The 19,776-nt window shown below is 34.6% G+C and overlaps 1 long non-coding RNA gene across 1 annotated transcript in view; it reads left to right on the top strand.

Moving 5' to 3' along the window:
- Positions 1-19,776, top strand: part of LOC145507949 (uncharacterized) — a 489,168-nt gene that overhangs the window by 427,553 nt on the left and 41,839 nt on the right. Inside the window, exon 3 of the long non-coding RNA XR_014055252.1 lies at positions 4,177-4,252. This is a non-coding gene — a long non-coding RNA (uncharacterized LOC145507949). The remainder of the gene's footprint in view (positions 1-4,176; positions 4,253-19,776) is intronic.

Below are 19,776 nucleotides of genomic sequence, written 5' to 3'. Positions count from 1 at the left end.
GAAATGGATAGAAATAACATACTTTAAAATCCATTATTGAAAACAAATGTAGACACACTTGAAAGTGACTGATCATAGAACTAATGGATAAAGATATCAAAAGTAACTGAATTGTGTACTTATAATAGTATTTCTATTACTAACTATTGTTATCAATAGTATCAGAAAAGATGATTTCTTTAGAAAAGCTGAGGTCATTGGATCCTCTAACAATGTCTAATTTACCTTCCAGGTACAATGTGTATTTGAACACCTTTGAAACATTGCTCATTCTCTTGGTTGGAAATTCCCCTTCCCCTGCTGAAATGGCGCATTCCTATTCATTTCTCAAGGTCAAATTCAAGAGCTATCTCTTCTATAGAACCTCCTTTGAATATGCCAAAAAGGAGAGATACATCATTTCCTCCACAGTATTTCCTTGCTCCTTTAGTCATTTTTCTACTATCATACTTATTACATTGCCTTATTGTGAATTATTCACATACGTTTCACCTGGATAGATCTTATGCTTTTTAAAAAAAAAAAAAAAATCTAGTGTCTTAGTTTACTGGATCCCTGTTTAACAAAGGCTAGCACAGTATCAGAAAGGACAGGTGTTTATGAAATAGTAAATGAATGAATGCATGATAGTGTTGTATTTACTTAATTATACCCTTACAATTATCTTATAAATTTAATAATAAATTAATAAATTTCTTGTAACTAATTTACTGAATATGGTGGGCACTCTGCTAAATATGTGTGTATGTGTGTGTTGATCCATTTAATTTCACCATTTACAGTTGAAGAGACTGACAAAAGTGAACATGACCAAGGTCAAACTAGCCATAACTCTCAGGTTTGTTTGATGCCAAAGCTTATGATTTCATTAAATGAAAATTAAAAGCCATTAAAAAAATAAGCAAAAGTAACAGAATTGTAAGAAGGAAAAATCTGCTGGGTAGACAAATGTGATCTCTACCACTGGTCTGCAAAAACACTGTGATGACTCAGGCACACACAGTGAGCTAGTTCAAACTTCCATGCCAATATTTCAGGAATAAGTTAGAAATAAAACAATGACCATGATTACAGTGACTATATCTTATTTCTTGCATTTATATTGAATGTTAGACTCATTTCATTCAGTTCACAGTTTTGTTTCTTGTATTATCCAGAAACTTGCCTTTATTTTGTCCAAGAGTAGACATAGTGTTTAAATAACTTTAGACATCTTATTTCCGGATTGCAAAACATAGAAACTGTAGCTGTAATGCATTAGAAAAAATAATATTCTAGGACTATTAACCATCACCTTTGAGTCTGGAAATATGTCCTAAGAATCAGTCATTTGAAGCTGATAAATTCCAGACTACTTTCTATGCATAAGTTGCCAATAATTTTGTAGGAGAAAATAGTCCTAAAAGGAATCAACTGATACAAATTCCTTTAAAGACCAGTGACAATCAAAATCAGAATGCCTTACCTACTTATATTTCTTATTTAGATAGATATTCTATCTTGATAATGAACAGGATGACAAAAATTGTCTAAAACTTGGGGTCTTTAATCATCTTCTTATAACATATTCTAAGTAATTCAGGGAAGTATTTAATAGCTGACTATTATTAATTTGCTTAGTTGATGACTGAAGCAGCATGGATCCTGCATGATAGAATTTTTCTTTAATTACCACAAGGTTAGTTGAAGATGAATCACTGAGTTTGAGGTAACTCCTCCCCAAATTGGTTGGGGGGATTTGTCATTCTCATATTTACGTAAGAATTGATCATGAACAGCTGATGTGGCATCTGCCTCTCATAGAATGTGCTTTACAAAAAATAACAAAAACTAGACAGTCTGCTTACTAGATAAGATAGTGGCTGACCTCATGCAACAATAAAAATCGATCTTGGTCATTTTGCCAAACATTAAATATTTTGTAGGTCTTTCTGCTGAGTTGCAAAAAAAAAAAAAGTTGAACTTAATATTAAATTTTGCCTTTGGGGATTATTACTTTGAAAGTAATCCAGATATTTTGTTTACATTGGAAGGGTTCAGTGAGACACAGTTAACTGTGAGTAGAATTCAAAACAATAACTCTGGAAAAGAACCATTTCCTTTGGTCAGTGGCTATTGTGTCAGCGGTTATTATGCCGAGTCAATCAAAAAGAAGAAAGAGCGAGAGAGAACACCAACTGTGAGAATGGAGCTGTCAAGCTGATTGACTAGATAGCAAATATAAAATTTGAAATGTTTTTTGTCATGAGGTAAATACTCAATTTTTATCTGAGTGTTGCAAAAGCTAAATACAACAACCTGAAAATCCTACAGAAGTATCGTTAGTGAGAAATATAGAAAACCTAAATTACCTTTGAAAAAAATTGAAAGCAACAACAGAAAGTATTTATCTAATGACACTGTTCCATTCAATAGAGATCTTTCAAGAAAATGTATGACTATATTTCAGAACTGCATACATGCTTAATAAAGAATTTTTCTCTTTTCTACAAATTTGTTAAACAAGTGATTTGTCAAACCCACTGGTTTGTTTTAGTTGTTTTATGTGAATTATTTGCTCTTTAGGAAAATGTTTTAAACTGTAAGAGTAGAGCAGTAAGAACCTTTTTCTACCCTATTGATTTGAAGAATAAAAGTAAAACAATAGAAAATACAATTTAATTTGTGGGTTTTTTATATATACTGCAAATTACTGTTAAGCCTCTTGTGCATGGCGCTATATGACTTTTCTGATATTGCTAAGAAATAGAGCATTAAGGACCTCAGCATTGGCAGGTATCTGATAACTCTAATTCTTTAGCTGTAGTACTGTCCTGGGCAATTAGTCAACAAAAATTTCAGTGAACTGATATTTCTCAATAATTAGTATTCCTTCTTATTTCCCTCATCTTATCTTGGCTTATCATCCATTTTTTGTTTTGTTGGGGTTTTTTATTTGGTCTGTATAGACTTTAATTAACTTATATTTTGAAATTTTAATTAAAATGAGCTATCTCATTATACTGCCCATCACTTCCTCTGCTTACTGATAGACTTCATTGTTAAGGCAAATGTTTTCCTTCACATATTAAATATTTTTCACTTAATCTTCTAAATTAAACATAAAATAATCTTCATTGGGCTCATTCTGTCCTTCTGGCTCATTTACTATCTCATCTTCATTTTGAACTCTACATTTAAACTTAAAATTTTATTTTAAAATTAACTCTTATATAGAGAATACAAATCAATTTTCCCACTTTTTATTTCATCTTTTTAAAATGCCATCTGAAAGCACACTTGTTCTATTTCCTGTTTTACATATTTCTGTCTATAATTCAGTATGTTTATTAAAATATTTAAAGAGCTTTTAAATTTTTTTTCAGTATATTATGTACTCTTTAAAAAATTTTTTTAAAATTAAAAAAATTTACTCTTTAAGGTTTTTCTAAGAAAACGTGTTTGCTATTGTTATATCACTATCTCAATTGATGTCTGTGTGACCACTAAGCATGTCAATCCAGTGTTCAGTCAACCACAATAAAAAAAAGAAAAGAAAAAGCTGAAAAAAAAAAGAGTCTCTACTATTTATACTCACTGTTGAAAGAATTGTAACTGAACATTTGGAAAGATCTTTTTGACAAGGGAAGAAGTGAATAAATAATACTTTAACATTTCAAATGCATTTTAATTCATTTGTGGAATACCATGCTTCTTCAAATTAATTACTTGTGCTTACTTTCTTAAAGAAAATATTAAACTGGAAATCATTAAGTATCTTGTACAAATTCAACTATTTTTTTGTAACTATACAGTTTTCTTTAACCTATTGAATGGAACACTTTATTAAATATATAACATTGTATTTGATATATAGCAATTGAATAGTTGGGCTTCCCTCATGGCTCAGTTGGGAAAGAAACTGCCTGCAGTGCAGGAAACTTGGGTTCAATCCCTGGGTCGGGAAGATCCCCTGGAAAAGGAAATGGCAACCTACTCTAGTGTTCTTGCCTGGAGAATTCCATGGACAGAGGAACCTGGCTACAATCCATGGTGTCGCAAGAGTCAGACACAGCATAGCAACTAAAGAGAGAGAAAATAGAATGGCTGTATGACTATGTATAGTTATTAAATTTCGTTTTGTGCAGTAATTACACATTCAGTTAAAATAGTAATGCTATTTTCAATACCTTACAGGGAAAATCACAAGAACTGAATTTCACATGGAAAGTCCTGCCAGCTATGCTGTTCTTTGGAAGAAGATCAGTGTCTTGTAAGTCCTGGCAATGAGAATGGGCCTGTCTCTGATAGTTAGCTTTATGATCTTGAACAAAATGTTTCTTCTTTCTAGTCTCAGTTTCCCATTTTTTGGAGTGAAATTATTGTATTAAATTACTTCAAATCTCTTGACGACTCTAAAATTCTGATGACCTTAAATTCTACCCCAGTTTTTACAGATCCTTTATTAAACACCAATCTTTTGAGGGAAATCTTAAAAATATGTATATTAAAACATGCACAAGGCATTACTAGTATGTAGGAGTATAATATTAGCAAATAATTTTATAAATTCTAGTATTTTACATTAGTATTTTATGTTAGATTGATAAACATTTTTTTTAACTGTGCAGTTTTCATGTGGCAATCCATGATTCTCTAAAATTTGTAAAGATTTATATGAAATTATGATTAACCAAATAGTGTTACCAAATTATTCTCTCTGTCTTTGCTCTGAAAAACTCATGCTGGCTGCTCTTGATTAGATATGGATATAAAATTAATTGCCTGATTTTTGATAGGGATTTTCGAAAGCTTAGCAGATTTTATTAGCCAATTCAAGCAATGTCTGGGTGAAACACTTTGCCTCTTCTTTTCTCCTTCTTCTTGCCCCCATCACTGTTCACAATCTGGATGTGGAACAGTGAATTGACAGATAAACACTGGAGCCAGAGGAGTTGGTACTTTTTCTTTCACACAGTCCTTGTTCATTTTAGCTTGGATATTATTATGTTCTAATAACAAGGAAAAAAAAAACAGCATTTCACATCCCAAGAGAATGAACTGCCTGCCCTGCTTAGACTTAGGCAAAGAACATCTCTAGGCCAAGTGTCCTCTGGCAAGGTATAGGTATTCTGACAATTTTTATCACATGGCCTGCCTTGCAGCTCCTTCTCAGTACTTTTCCATGATTAAGAACTGCACAGATGTAAAAGAAACCTCCCAGTGCCTTGGAGTGAAATCTCAGAACGTCATCATATATCATGCTGAAAGCAATGTATTAAAAACAGGTATTCAGGTCTGAGGAAATAGAGAAGTTGAGCACCACAAAGACTAGCACAAGGATCTTTAGTTCGAAGCCTCAGCAGTCTGCTTTGGCATGTGAGAATGTAAAAGAGGGTGGTACACCTTTGACTGAATGTTTCACCAACTGATTCCCCTGGCTGCCTTCCCAGAGTCTATGAGTATCATAGTCCCATAATGAAGGCTTCATTGCATTCTTTTGAACTGATTCCTGCCAATATCAAAGCAGCACAGCAGAAACAAAAGAACTGCTGTGATGTTAGAAATCAAAATCATTAACTTTGAAAAGAAATCTTGATGTGTGAGTTAGAACAATATCCATGTGGTTCAAGTAGGAGATTGATGAATTCACTGGAAGCCACTCTAACACATAAGCAGCTGGGAAAGAATATTAGTTTTTGCCTGGGAAGCTATTTAGAAAGGTAGAGGTGGATTTAAATATCATGATGCCATGTTAAATATTTCAAAGCATTTGCTTCTTGTAGGGGACTTTACAGAGGAATGGAAATGCAAAGATGTAAAAAGAAAAGTTAGCAATTTTTATTATATCTTTTAAATAGAGTTGAAATGTGTGAAACATAAAGACAAAAATGTAGACATTCTAACAAGATTGTGCTATTTCTTGAAAAGTGGGATGTAAACCATGCAATCTTGTTTTGAAGATTTGTAACATTTGTGATATCTCAGAAATGATGTTTCTGGATTTGAAGTTACCTTAAAAAGGTATGAATAGCTTCTTAGAATACAATCTTGTTCTAGATTTCTCCCTCAGAGGCTAATTGTTGGTGTTATTAATAGCTGCCTTTCCCATTTTTAAGACTTCCTTCAATCTATGTTAGAGTATATGACTGAATTATCATATCATGTCCATCTTTTACTGATAAAACTGCTATAGTCAAAACTCTTTAAATGCATTATATCTAGTGAAAGTTATAATTGTCTAAAAGTTATCAGATTCACAAATTAATTGCAGATTTCTAGTTCTGTCCTGGGTTAAGTAAGATAACTGCTCTGTGCCTTAGTTCCTACACCTTTGTATACTAAAGCAAGTCACCAAGATAATGTTGCAGTGGGCCTGAAATAGACAACACAGTCTCAAATAAAATGCAGTAGTGCTTGCCGCTCTGAATACAACTGTCTTTAGAAGCATCTGTTTAGTGTGACTTTGCAGCATTCCTTGTGTGCGTGTGTGTGCTCAGCTGTGTCCAACTGTTGCGACCCCATGGACTGTATCACACCAGGCTCCTCAGTCCATGGGATTTTTCAGGCAAGAATACTGGAGTGGGTTGCCATTTCCTATTCTAGAAATTCTTCCTGACCCGGGGATTGAACCCATATTTCCCGTGTCTCCTGCATTGGCAGGCAGGTTCTTTACCCACTGAGCCCCCTGGGAAGCCCAGCATCTCTTTAATCTAGTGTTCCTTGGTAATGATCTAATAAGTTCTTGTCTTCTACACACTAACCTTGAGTTCCTTAATGAAAAGGGACACGCCTCTCCCTCATTGTCTTGTTATGTATAGCCTCTAATACTCTCCCTGACACAATATGGACTATCCGTAAATGCTTGTTAAATACATCAATGAATGAGAGAATGCATGCATAGATGCTTGGTATGACCCTGGTCAAACCTGCAAATGGTGAACTTGTTTCAGCAAGCTGCCTCCTTCTCTTTCCTTTTCACCTGGCTTTATATTAAGTTTCATTTCATCATAAAACCAGAGTGCGAATCATAGCACTCAACCAGATCATGTAGAAGCATCTCTTAGAAAAAAAAAATGGAAAAGGAAAGGGGGAGGAAAAATCTATCTTAGGTATGTCTAGGGCTATTTGGAAAAGAAAATAACTTTGCTATTATTGCAGACTTATTAATGTTTGCAGTTGTCCTGATTATTCTAACGCAAACCAAATAGCATTTAATTTGGAGAAATTGCTCTGGACGTGCAATCTAAAAAGGCGAGAAATGGAACAGATTTTCTTTATGCAGTGTTTGGGATGTGGTTAAATTATTTTAGGATGTTCAACAGTGTAGTGCAAATTCAAATCCTGTGGGCAAAGCTAAACAAGCAATGCTAGGCAGCTTAGCCACTTAATCTTTTGGTGTTCAGTCTGTTGGGTCTGAGCTGTGAAATGGCTCCTGTGGCTTTCATGTGGAAAATGAGAATGTTCTGTAACGGCTGATGTGGGAATAAAGAAGTAAATACAAGGAAACTCTTACAAGCTCTTAATATTAACTGCACTAAGTAAGTGTAACTAACTGCATTAAGTTATTGATTTATCAGGGCTTGGCCAAATACTATTTCCCTTTGTCCTTTGCGGAGACAAGGACAAAAAGTACAGGGGAGTTAAATGAGCCAGTAGATAACTGGGTTATTGGTGAATATACTGACTATTCTACTTATCTTAGGAAAATGTCTAAGGGGCCATTTATAATGGCAGGAAAACTAAGACTTATTGATCCTGATCATCTAATAATTAAGCGCTCAATAGATGCATGTTTCTACGGGATTTTGTATAGTTTGTCTACCTAATTGAATACTCTAGGACCATTTTGGCTGAAACCACAGATTTCATGGAGGTGCCCCATTACATTTTATTTTCCATTTTCAAATATTACTAAGTTACTTTAACCTTAGATTATAATGATGGGGAAAAAACATAGGCTGTTTAACATGGCTAAATTAAATTAACTGGTAAATAAACAGTAGATTGGTATTCGGGGATGAAGTTTAGCATTGTACATTTAGGACATGCAAATGACACTTCAATTTCAGTCACATTTGGGTGGGTTTCAGACCCAAATGACAGTGAAAGCAACTTTATTTACTTAGAGCTGTGAGGGGTGTTCTAGGGGTTTTCTCTACAACTGCTAGACTCAGTGGAGCTGCAATGTCCTCTCTCTCGAGTTGGTGATTAGACTCTGGGACCATTTTAAAGGATGCAGAGGGGGATTCTCTCTGAGTTTCCAAGGCTTTTAAGCACAAATCCCAATTGTGAGCTTCAACACACCTGAATTCCGATTACCTTTTCAGTCCCTAATTACCCAGGAATCAGGTTATAGGCAGACACTATTAACAACAACAAAACCAGCAAACAGTGTATACAGGTTCCAGTCTAGAGAATAAGCTGTTCTTCAGTATATGCTCATTGCAAATGAATTATTTGGTGTGCCCGAAGCACTCAACACCCCCTAAAAAACAGAAAAAACCAAAAATAAGCAAAAAGCCAAAACCAAACCAAACAAAAAAGAATAGACAGAACAAGTTCATGTCCCCAAAACTACTCCCTTCATAAAACTTAGACATAGTTAGGCAGAAAAAGCCAAGCCTTTTGGACCATAAGACACTAAAATAAACCTGAAGATTATTCATAATACACATATGTAAAACAAGTGTTTGAATCAGTTCAGTTCAGTTCATTCTCTCAGTTGTGTCCGACTCTTTGCGACCCCATGAACCGCAGCATACCAGGCCTCCCTGTCCATCACCAACTCCCGGAGTTTACCCAAACCCGTGTCCATTGAGTCGGTGATGCCATCCAACCATCTCATCCTCTGTCGTTCCCTTCTCCTGCCCTCAATCTTTCCCAGCATCAGGGTCTTTTCAAATGATTCAGCTCTTCACATTAGGTGGCGAAAAGTATTGGAGTTTCAGCTTCAACATCAGTCCTTCCAATGAACACCCAGGACTGATCTCCTTTAGGATGGACTGGTAGGATCTCCTTGCAGTCCGAGGGACTCTCAAGAGTCTTCTCCAACACCACAGTTCAAAAGCGTCAATTCTTCCACGCTCAACTTTCTTTATAGTCCAGCTCTCACATCCATACATGACCACTGGAAAAACCATAGTGTTGCTTAAATTATTCCAGTCCTAGTATAATCCTTTAATGAAAACTGATATTTTTACCATATCATAGTTTTTCTATTAATCATACTAAGTATTTCCCCAGCTGAATTTTCTTGATGATAGAGACTGTGTCTTATAATTTTGCATATCTGTCACAGAATATAGTAGAAAGTCAATAATAATTTGCTAGCTGACCTAAGATAAAGATATGTTTGAGTATTATTTACCCATAACTCTGATTATCCTCTTAAAAGATCACAAAGTAAAATGTTAGGTTTTGGGATCATATTTTAGAAGTTATAGCCAGGGGTAGAATTTTCCCTCCCAGAGGGACATTTTTAAAAGAGTACATGAAAGACTACTGTTTTCTATTTTGTTATTATGGAATATTTATATTGTCCTCTCAAAATAAACTCGATTACTCCCTTTAAAAATTTCTGTTTTATCAACCTACATGCAATCACACTTTACTTTTTCCTATCTGTTCCCACTGTGCCTGTGTTGGCCAATGCAGGGTTTGCTAGGCTTTAACCCACTAAGCACAAATTCTATAAATATAGGTTGCAAAGTTCTAATGGGCTATAAGAAATCGATACAATTTTGGAAGAATACCATGTATAAAGATTAAATTATTATCTAGTTAATAAATTTAAATAATAATATTTGAAAATGATATCCTTATGAGATAATCATCTCTAGCTGTTTACCTGATAATGTATTGCTCGTATTCTCAATAGCAACCATAAATAAACTTATTCTCTTTATCTCTCTACTATTTCTTTCTGGTCGTGGCTTAGTTTCTAAGTTGTGTCTGACACTTGTGACCCCATGGGCTATGTAGCCTTCCAGGCTCCTCTGTCCATGGGATTTCCCAGGCAAGAATACTGGAGTGGGTTGCCATTTCCTTCTCCAGGGGATCTTGCCCATCCAGGTATTGAATTTGCATCTCTTATATCTCCTGCATTTGCAGGCAGGTTCTTTACCACTAATGCCACCTGGGAAGCCCATTTCTTTCTTGTGCTAAGTCGCTTCAGTTGTGTCCAACTCTGTGCAACCCCATGGACAGCAGTGCATCAGGCTCCCCTGTCCACAGGATTCTCCAGGCAAGAATACTGGAGTGGGTTGCCATCTCTTTCTCCATTTCTTTCTTAGTATCATATAAATATACTGTTATACCTTGCAACTTAAAAAAATGAACAGAATTTTCACACTACTCATCCTTCAAATTAGTACCTATTTCTTCTTTTTTTCTTTGTCTCTGTCTTCTTTTTTTCTCTCTCATTTTTCTTTCAGAATTCCTAGGGTAATATCTATTGTGGCTGTTCTGATGACTCTTTTCCAATTCTCTCTTGATTTCACTTCATTCATGCTTTGGCCTCCACCAGTGCAGCAAAATTGCTTATGTAAAAAGTGTATATGTGTATATATATTAAGCTGAGATTATCCATAAAAAATTTAAAAATTTTGTTGAATTTTTCCTATTACATTTTTCAAGTGATTATTTGAACTATATAAGAAAATTCTTGGCTTTCATATATATTGATTTTGGTCCTAGTTAATTCAGTATGTTTCATAATTAGTTCTAAATAATATATCTGTTGCCTCTGGTATACAGTCTTCCCTGGTATTCATGGTAGATTGGCCTTGGATATTTGCCAATGCAGAGCCACCCCACCCCAAATGACCAACTGTTTTCAACTTATCTAAAAATAGTAATGATTTTTGTCTTTATTTCTAATCATCATGTCATATTACCAAACTTACTGCATTTACAAAACATTAAGAACTTTGGTCTTATTGTTAATTTTACTAGAATTTCTCTTGTAATTTGCAATTTTCTAGAGGTTAGAGAAAGAAGTAAAGAAAATTTTGTGTCATGATAAGCAACTATTAGTAATGAGTGACAGCTTTTATCCAATATCATTTTTCCAATGAGGGAGAAGGGTTTTCCCAGGCTCCAGTATTGACAATGATGATACCATGGACATGGAGAGGTTGCTGTCACTTTGGTTTTCTACTGAAGAAACAAGCAGTGTGAAGTGTACACATGAGAATGAGTGGAAACTTAAGTGGATGTAGTTCTTCAGAGTGAAAACTTAGTTGTGTAGAGGGGCATAGAACTAGGGCTTTCTGGGTTGAGGGTGAGGTGAAGCTGGGAGAAAGGGTTGCCTAAGCACTCAAAATTCATCCTATAACCACATAAAAAAGATTATCTAGGTACTGCCATTGTGTATTTCCAAATTCATTTCTTCATGTGTCAGTGCTCTTATTTTTCAGTGCTATCTGATCATGACCTGGCATGAGAAGCTATTAAAGTGCTGCTATTCTATTTATTTATGTGATGACCCCATGAACTATACAGTCTATGGAATTCTTCAGGCCAGAATACTGGAATGGATAACCATTCCTTTCTCTAGGGCATCTTCCCAATCCAGAGATCGAACGCAGGTCTCCTACATTGCAGAGGATTCTTTACCAGCTGAGCCACCAGGGAAGCCCATTAATATATTTCATGAAAATTAAAAGAGCTTTTCATTCTTGGTATAGTCCTTATATGGTCAGAGTTTTTGTTGTTGTTGTTGCTGTTTAGTTGCTAAGTTGTGCCCGACTCTTTTACGACTGTCAGACACCAAACACCTCTGTCCTTGGAATTTCCCAGGCAAGAATTGGGGGGTGAGTTTCCATTCCCTTCTCCAAGGGATCTTCCCAAGCCAGGGATCAAACCTGTGTCTTCTGCATTGACAGATGGATTCTTTACCCCTGAGCCATTGTTTAATTTACAGTACAAAATTTTTAAAGGATTTTGGCAACTAAAGCATTTTTACTTTAGGATTGCTAAGGTTTTTCTTACTTTGGTTGAAGTTTACTTTGGCAAGGATCAGCAATATTTTTTCTAGCTTCTGAAGTGAATTTGTAGTTTTTCATCTTATTTGATGTCCTGGAATAGATAGTAATATATGGGAAATACCTATTTCTTAGAACACTGAATCTGTCCGAACCAGGGATCCTTTTGTATATATTTCTTTGATATAGAAGCTGAACACATTATCAAGAAATTGGTATTTAAGCAGTTTACTTCTCTTAAATAAACATTTTTTTCCTAGAACCTTGATCTGTTTATTGAAATATTCAAAATTTTAATGGATGTTATCAAAAACAAAACATACAATATAAAAAAATAGCTTCATTTATGTTGCTCTATTTTCTTATTTATAACTTACTGAGTTGTGTTTTGTCTTTTCTTAGTTCATTTACTTGTTTTCATCTTTCTTATTTAACCTCTCTAGGTATTTCTTACAATTTTGTTATTGCTATTGTTTCTTATGTTTTAATTGAATTCTAAATATTGATCTTAATTACATTGTTTAATAGGGAAAATATTAGAGAGTATTCTGTCTCTGTGCACAGGTTTGAGAGCATCCATAATTTTTATTGTCAAAGAGGTTTATTCTCATTATTTTCTATATAGCTTGTAATTACATTTTAATTTAATTTTTCAATCTAAATGCTACTTTTAATCTCCATTTTTTAAACATATTTGTTATAATTTCTACTTTCATTGAACAGTAGATATAAAATATAATCTGTACCTTTTCACTTTGTAGAATTTTCCTTCTTGCCTAGTCTATGGCCAATTATGATAAATGGCCCATGGATCCTTGAAATGAAGGTATAATTTCTTAAAGGTGAAAAATCAATCAGTTATAGTGTTCATCAAAGCATTTTTCTATGTAAAATTCAATTTTTTTAATAATAATCATTAAACCTGATTAATTAATGTTATATGCAGAAGACATCCATATCTTGTCTGCCTGCGACCTAAGTCGCTTCAGTTGTGTTCCGACTCTGTGCGACCCTATTGTCAGGTTCCTCTGTCCATGGGATTCTCCAAGCAAGAATACTGGAGTGAATTGCCATGTCCTCCTCCAGGGGATCATCTCGACCCAGGGAATGAACCTGCATCTCTTATGTCTACCGTCTACCTGCATTGGCAGGTGGGTTCTTTACCACTAGCGCCACCTAGGAATCTTGTCTGCTGCCATGTTAATTATAAATCTGCTGATTACATTTATAAATAGGAGCTGTACATGTGTTTGACCCTGGACATTAAGATAGTCTATATCCAAAGAAATGATATATTGGATATGTTCTCTGTGCCTTTATAATTCAAATAATAGAGGGTATAGATACAAAAAAAGACCAGAAATCAGAATTATTGGTAATTATCTTTATGTGATTTACAGCATCTATATTCAGAGTTCAGAAATAAAATACCAGGTCTCATGTAATATAAAAGGTAACATCTTGGAGTTTTAGAAATTCCTATAACGACACAACTTTGGAAAAGATTCCTCATGACACCCTGAAAACAAAAAGTGAAATAGAACAGAATAAATTAATGAGACAAATATTCATCCTTTTAAAAGGTCAATTCCATTTCATAGAAATATTGGAAAGTTGACAGGCTTTAGAAAATGCTTTTGTTTTATTTCCAGTCATTTATTTATGAAATAGATCTTATTGATCAACAGAACAATAACAATAAGAATAAAACAGTAAATGAAAAATAAAGCTATTCTTTTCTTAACATTGTCTTGGGGCAATCAGCTATTTTCAGGGACTGGTTTTGTAGTAACAGCTACTACTTATACCAGTGATGAGACAGTTAAAACCCAAATTTAGAACATTCACATTGAAGTTCAGTGATGAGACAGTACCTGTCCAATATAATTTTCATACCTATGTACCCAGACAGGGATTTTCTTTTTTTAGTTTTTATGCTATAGAACAATGGTGAAATTGTTATAAAAAGCTACTGTTGCTACTTCTGAGGTAGCTGTACTGAAGTTAAAAAGTTAGCTTTAGAACTCTAAGGGAGTTTTGAGATTTAGTTCTGACACTACTAACATTTTGACATTGAGAAAGACATTTAACCATTTAATTCCTGTTATGTTATTTGTAAAATGAGAAACTTTTGGAAAGAGAAACTAAAATTTAATAAGAATCTCTTTTTTTCTGGACACAATATCAGGAATTCTTCATACATTGTTATATGCAATTGACACAGTAATCCAAGAGTTATGTGTGACTATTCTCAACTTATAGATTTAGAAATTAGTACTTCCAGAAGTTAAGAACCAAGTTTAAGGTGATATAGTTACTAAGAGTTTACATCCAAGATGTAGTTTAACTCTAAAACTATGCTCTTTTCTCTGTGTCTATTGTCATTATTTCAACAACTAAAACTATATGGTGTTCAAAATGCTGTAATCTTTCTTCAAATGTATTCTCTGATAAGATGGTATATAACATAGTTGAAAATCTCCAAGGAAATGTACTAAATAAATCTAAAATACTGTCAGTATTATTACTTTATAACATTTATGTACCATGGAAATTATACTAATAGTAATAGCTTATTGACTATAGATGATTCGACTTGTTAAACTTCTGGTCTGTAAGATATTTCCTGGACTCTGGAGTTCTAACCAGCTTGTAATATTTCATTCCAGTTACCTATAGGTTCACACTAAAACCTGGAATTTAAATGCTATAGTGTTTGGAGGCTACATCCTCCATTGTTTTCTACAGATTTTAGTAGACCTGAGAGTATCAAATGATTAGCATTTCCTCCAAGATATTGATTTAAAATTTAAAAAGCTTTCAAATTAAAATGAAAACATCTATGAATTTCCTTATTTAGGAACAATGGAGTAACTAGTAACTCATTTGCCATAATTCTGTAAATAGCTAGGAATAATGGATAGATATATTGAAAAATATTGCTAGGAGTTATGTTGGAAAATTTTAAAAAAAGATACTATTTTGTTTTGTTCTCTTATTTTAAGCGATAATTGCGTTTTTTAAAGCAAAAATATTAGTATATTGACATGTTTATTACAAGCATCCATAAAATGTGTAACAAAAAAGAGCAAAATAAGAGTATAATAACAGAAGTACATGATTGTGAGGTTCTTACTTGTATGTGAAGTGATATAATATAGTTTGGGAGAAAGTTGTAAGAGGTAAATGTTCATATTGTAAATTGTAGAACAGCCACTAAAATTAAAAAACAAAGATGAGTCAATATGGAGGTCTAATAGAATACTAAATATGCTCAATTAAACCCAAATAAGTCAAGAATGGAGTAATAAAATGAAAAAAAATAAAAGAGATAAGAGAAAATAAGTATTAAAATGATCCTAGAAGGGTGTGTGTGTGTGCATGTTGTCTCTATACATTGTTGCACTCACTATAACAAACAAGTTTTTTGGGCCATAGTGAGCAAACTGAAAGATACTTTATGAGTGGCAAACAGATTACTGTATTTACCCAGAATAGAATCTGCATTTTTAAGTACTGATGTTAATTTGCAGTTGACCTCAATTTTTATCAGATTTTTTTCACACATCACCCTCAAGAATACTGCATATAATCCAGTTATATAAATATGAGATTATAAGAATTTAATAAAAATCTTTAAAAATATTATTTACTGGTAGATGAAGTAGTTCACATTTTTTGGTTAAGAAACAAGGCGTGCCTTTCAAAAAATTCATGATAGAATTTGTAAGAAAGACAGATATTAAAAAGAAACCATTTCTTAAGCATTAGTTAAAATCTAAAATTAAAAAAAAAATACTATCAGTTTGAATGACAGGATCATTTATGATATCCTTTCCCCTAAGATCACCCAGAAGCCACAAATCATTCAACATATATAGCTTTCTAGTAAACTCCTCATGTTATAAGTGAAATTTAGGAGATGAAAAATGATAGTAGTTGCCTGGTAGTAAGAACATGGAAGGTAAACTGTTCATATCTTGTTTCTTGTAGCTAAAAGGCCATAAAAACTAGATTCATTGGTTACCAAGGTCTCCTTTAATGTTAGGACATTAACACGTTTTTTTATCTTTAGTTTTATCTGCATGTCTATAATTTTTTAGATTTCACATATACGTGGTATCATATGGTATTTGTCTTTCTCTTTCTGACTTACTTCACTTAGCATGATAATCTCTAGGTCCATCCATGTTGCTGCAAATGGTATTATTTTCATTCTTTGTTATGGCGAAGTAATAGTCCTTTGTATATACATGTACCACATCTTCTTTATTCATTCATCTGTTTATGGACACTTAGGTTGCTTCTACATCCTAGATATTGTAAATGGTACTGCTATGAACACTCGGGTACATGTATTTTTTTTTTTTCAGATTAGAGTTTTCATCTTTTCCACATATATGCCCAGGAGTAGAATTGCTGGATAATATACTCCCTGTAGTTTTCTCTACATTCTCTCCAGAATTTATCTGCAAACATTTTGATAATGGCAATTCTGACTGCTGTGAAGTGATACCATATTGGAGTTTTGATTTGCGTTTCTTTAATAATTAGCAACATTGAGCATCTTTTCATGTGTCTTTTGGCCTTCTGTATGTTTTTTTTCTGAATAAATGTCTATTTTAGAATTTTGATTGAGTTGTTTTTCTGTGACATTAACTATCTTAACCATTTAATGTATGTTACTCCCATACTACTGTTTCACGCCTAAATACATCACTGCATTTTCAAAAAAAAACGTCAAGGACATATAGTGAAATTTAATGGTCAAAATCAGGAAATTAACATTAATACAGTACTAATATCTCATCTAAGTTTCACCCACTAATGTTAATATCCATTTATGATGTTTTTGCTTCAAACATTTATTAACATGTTGGTTGCCAGTTAGCAATTTTTTTTAAATTCCAATATTTCTGTATATTTTATTACATAGTATTTTACTATGAAGAAAAATTGTCCTCCTTTTGTCCCCTTTAATTATTGATTTTATAGATCCAATTTTATTCTGTGAGTTATAATGCATAGGGGCTTCCCAGATGATTCAGTGATAAAGAATCCACCTAGCAGGACAGGAGATGGAAGAGACAGGGGTTTGATCCCTGGGTCAGGAAGATCCTCTGGAGAAGGAAATGGCAATGCACTCCAGTATTCTTGCCTGGAAAATCCCAAGGACAGAGGAGCCTAGTGGGTTACAGTCTATGGGGTCTCAAAGAGTCAGACGTGCCTGAACATACACACAAACACAAACACACACACACACACACACACACAACTTACTTACAAGTATTATTTATTTTGATACTTCAGCTTAGTTCTGTCACCCAGTCACGTCCAACTCTTTGCGACCCCATGGACTGCAGCACGCCAGGCTTCCCTGTCCATCACCAACTCCTGGAGTTTACTCATACTCATGTCCATCAAGTTGGTGATGCCCTCCAACCATCTCATCCTCTGCCGTCCCCTTCTCCTCCTGCCTCCAATCTTTCCCAGCATCAGGGTCTTTTCTAATCAGTCAGTTCTTCGCATCAGGTGGCCAAAGTATTGGAGTTTCAGCTTCAGCATCAGTCCTTCCAATGAATATTCAGGACTAATTTCCTTTAGGATGGACTAGTTTGATCTCCTTGCAGTCCAAGGGATTCTCAAGAGTCTTCTCCAACACCACAGTTCAATAGCATCAATTCTTCAGCGCTTAGCTTTCTTTATAGTCTAACTCTCACATCCATACATGACTACTGGAAAAAACACAGTTTTGACTGGATGGATCTTTGTCAGCAAAGTAATGTCTCTACTTTTTAACATGCTTGTCTAGGTTAGTCATAACTTTTCTTCCAAAGAGCAACCAAGAACTTCCAAATGTTCAAGCTAGATTTAAAAAAGGCAGAGGAACCAGAGATTAAATTGCCAACATTGTGATGCTTACAACAACCCATAACTGGTCATTGGGAACCCCTGACTCCGGTTCTTCTGATATAGCCAGTGATTCCTTGAGCAATTGGTTATTTTGTGACACACTTATGTCATCCATGTTTATTTTAAATATCCTAGCTCCAGCCATGAAGTTCAAATTTTTCCAAGGATTTCAACTTCTTTTTAGCAAGTATTAGTATTTAAAAAGCAAAAATTGGGCTCCAAATATCAGGTGAACTTTAAATGAACTTTTACCAATCTATGTGGGCTACCACGGTAGATGAGAATTCTGAAGTATCTCAGTCACAGACCAAGCCTATGCCCACTTACCAACCCTTTTCCATGGGCCTTCCCTAAATGGATTAGGGCATTGTGGTAAAAGCTGAGAATGGGAAAGGCAAACTGAGAGGGATCAGTCTTGAGACACTGTCCAAGTATGATGTAGCCATTTTCTGAGGACATGGTACAGGGCAGAGAGATTTATAAAAGGCGTTATTGACTTTAACCTGAATAAGACAGGATACACAACTGGAGGACTGACAGAAATCTATCTGAGGTCATCTCTGCTTCCACTTAACAAACTGATGGGGGTGAGCAGAAGAACTGAAAGAAACCACTCTATGTCCCTCTGGATTTTTATCTACCTAAAGCTAGAAATCAACAGGAAATATTACCTATACATTTTGGACTTAAATAGGTATGACAACTGCCTCCAAAACCAGAGACAGTGCAGCAGGGCAGAGATATCTCCAAACTGGCAGAAATCTTGGGGGAGGCCTAGAGTGGAAGATTTCACATATTCAAAACAAAAATAAATATCATATAATGCCATTGATACCTGGAAACTAGAAAAATGGTACAGATAAACTTAGTTGCAAAGGCAAAATAGAGACACAGATGTAGAGAACAAACTTACAGTTACCAAGAGGAGAAAGGGAGGTGGGATGAATTGGGAGATTGGTATTGACATATATATACTGCTGCTGCTGCTAAGTCGCTTCAGTCGTGTCCAAACTCTGTGTGACCCCATAGACGGCAGCCCACTAGGCTCCCCCATCCCTGGGATTCTCCAGGCAAGAACACTGGAGTGGGGTGCCATTTTCATCTCCAATGCAGGAATGTGAAAAGTGAAATTGAAGTCGCTCAGTCCTGTCCAACTCTTTGCGACCTCATGGACTGCAGCCTACCAGGCTCCTCCGTCCATGGAATTTTCCAGGCAAGAGTACTGGAGTGAGGTGCCATTGCCTTCTCTGATATATACACTACTTTGTATAAAATAGATAGCTAATGAGATCCTACTGTGTAGCACACAGAACGCTATTCAGTGCTTTGTGGTGACTTAAATGGGAGAGGAATCTAAAAAAGAGGGGATATGCTATATGTATAACTGATTCACTTTGCTGTACAGCAGAAACCTATTGTAACCTATTTAACCTATTGTAAAGAAACTATATTTCAATAAATAAGTAAATAAATAGAAACCTTCAGCTCATAAACCCCTAAAGATCACCGAATTCTCCAAATGATAAGTACAAAGAAAGAGTATTGGCCAGAAAAGAATGGAAAAACTTTTTAAAGAAGTGCTATGGAAAACTGATAGAAGTGCACAACAAAACATCAAACTAGAATTCTATATTCAGTGAAAATATCCTTCATATGTTAAGGCAAATAAAGCTAATTTCAAACAGGAAAGAATAGAGAGATAAATTGTGTCTAGTGACATGCACTTTAAGAAATGTCAAAGGCAATTCTTCACGTGGAAGGAAAACATTATCATACAAAATCTTGACTCTTTAATGAGAAATAAAGAGTATCATAAAGAGTAAATACTTGAGTTCAGTTCAGTCGCTCAGTCATGTCCAATTATTTCCTAGCCCAAGGACTGCAGCGTGCCAGGTTT

Source organism: Giraffa tippelskirchi, chromosome 5 (genome assembly GCF_054371585.1).
Source record: "Giraffa tippelskirchi isolate mGirTip1 chromosome 5, T2T-mGirTip1v1.2.pri, whole genome shotgun sequence".
NCBI classification, from domain to species: domain Eukaryota; kingdom Metazoa; phylum Chordata; class Mammalia; order Artiodactyla; family Giraffidae; genus Giraffa; species Giraffa tippelskirchi.
This window is presented reverse-complemented; position numbering and strand designations above follow the sequence as displayed.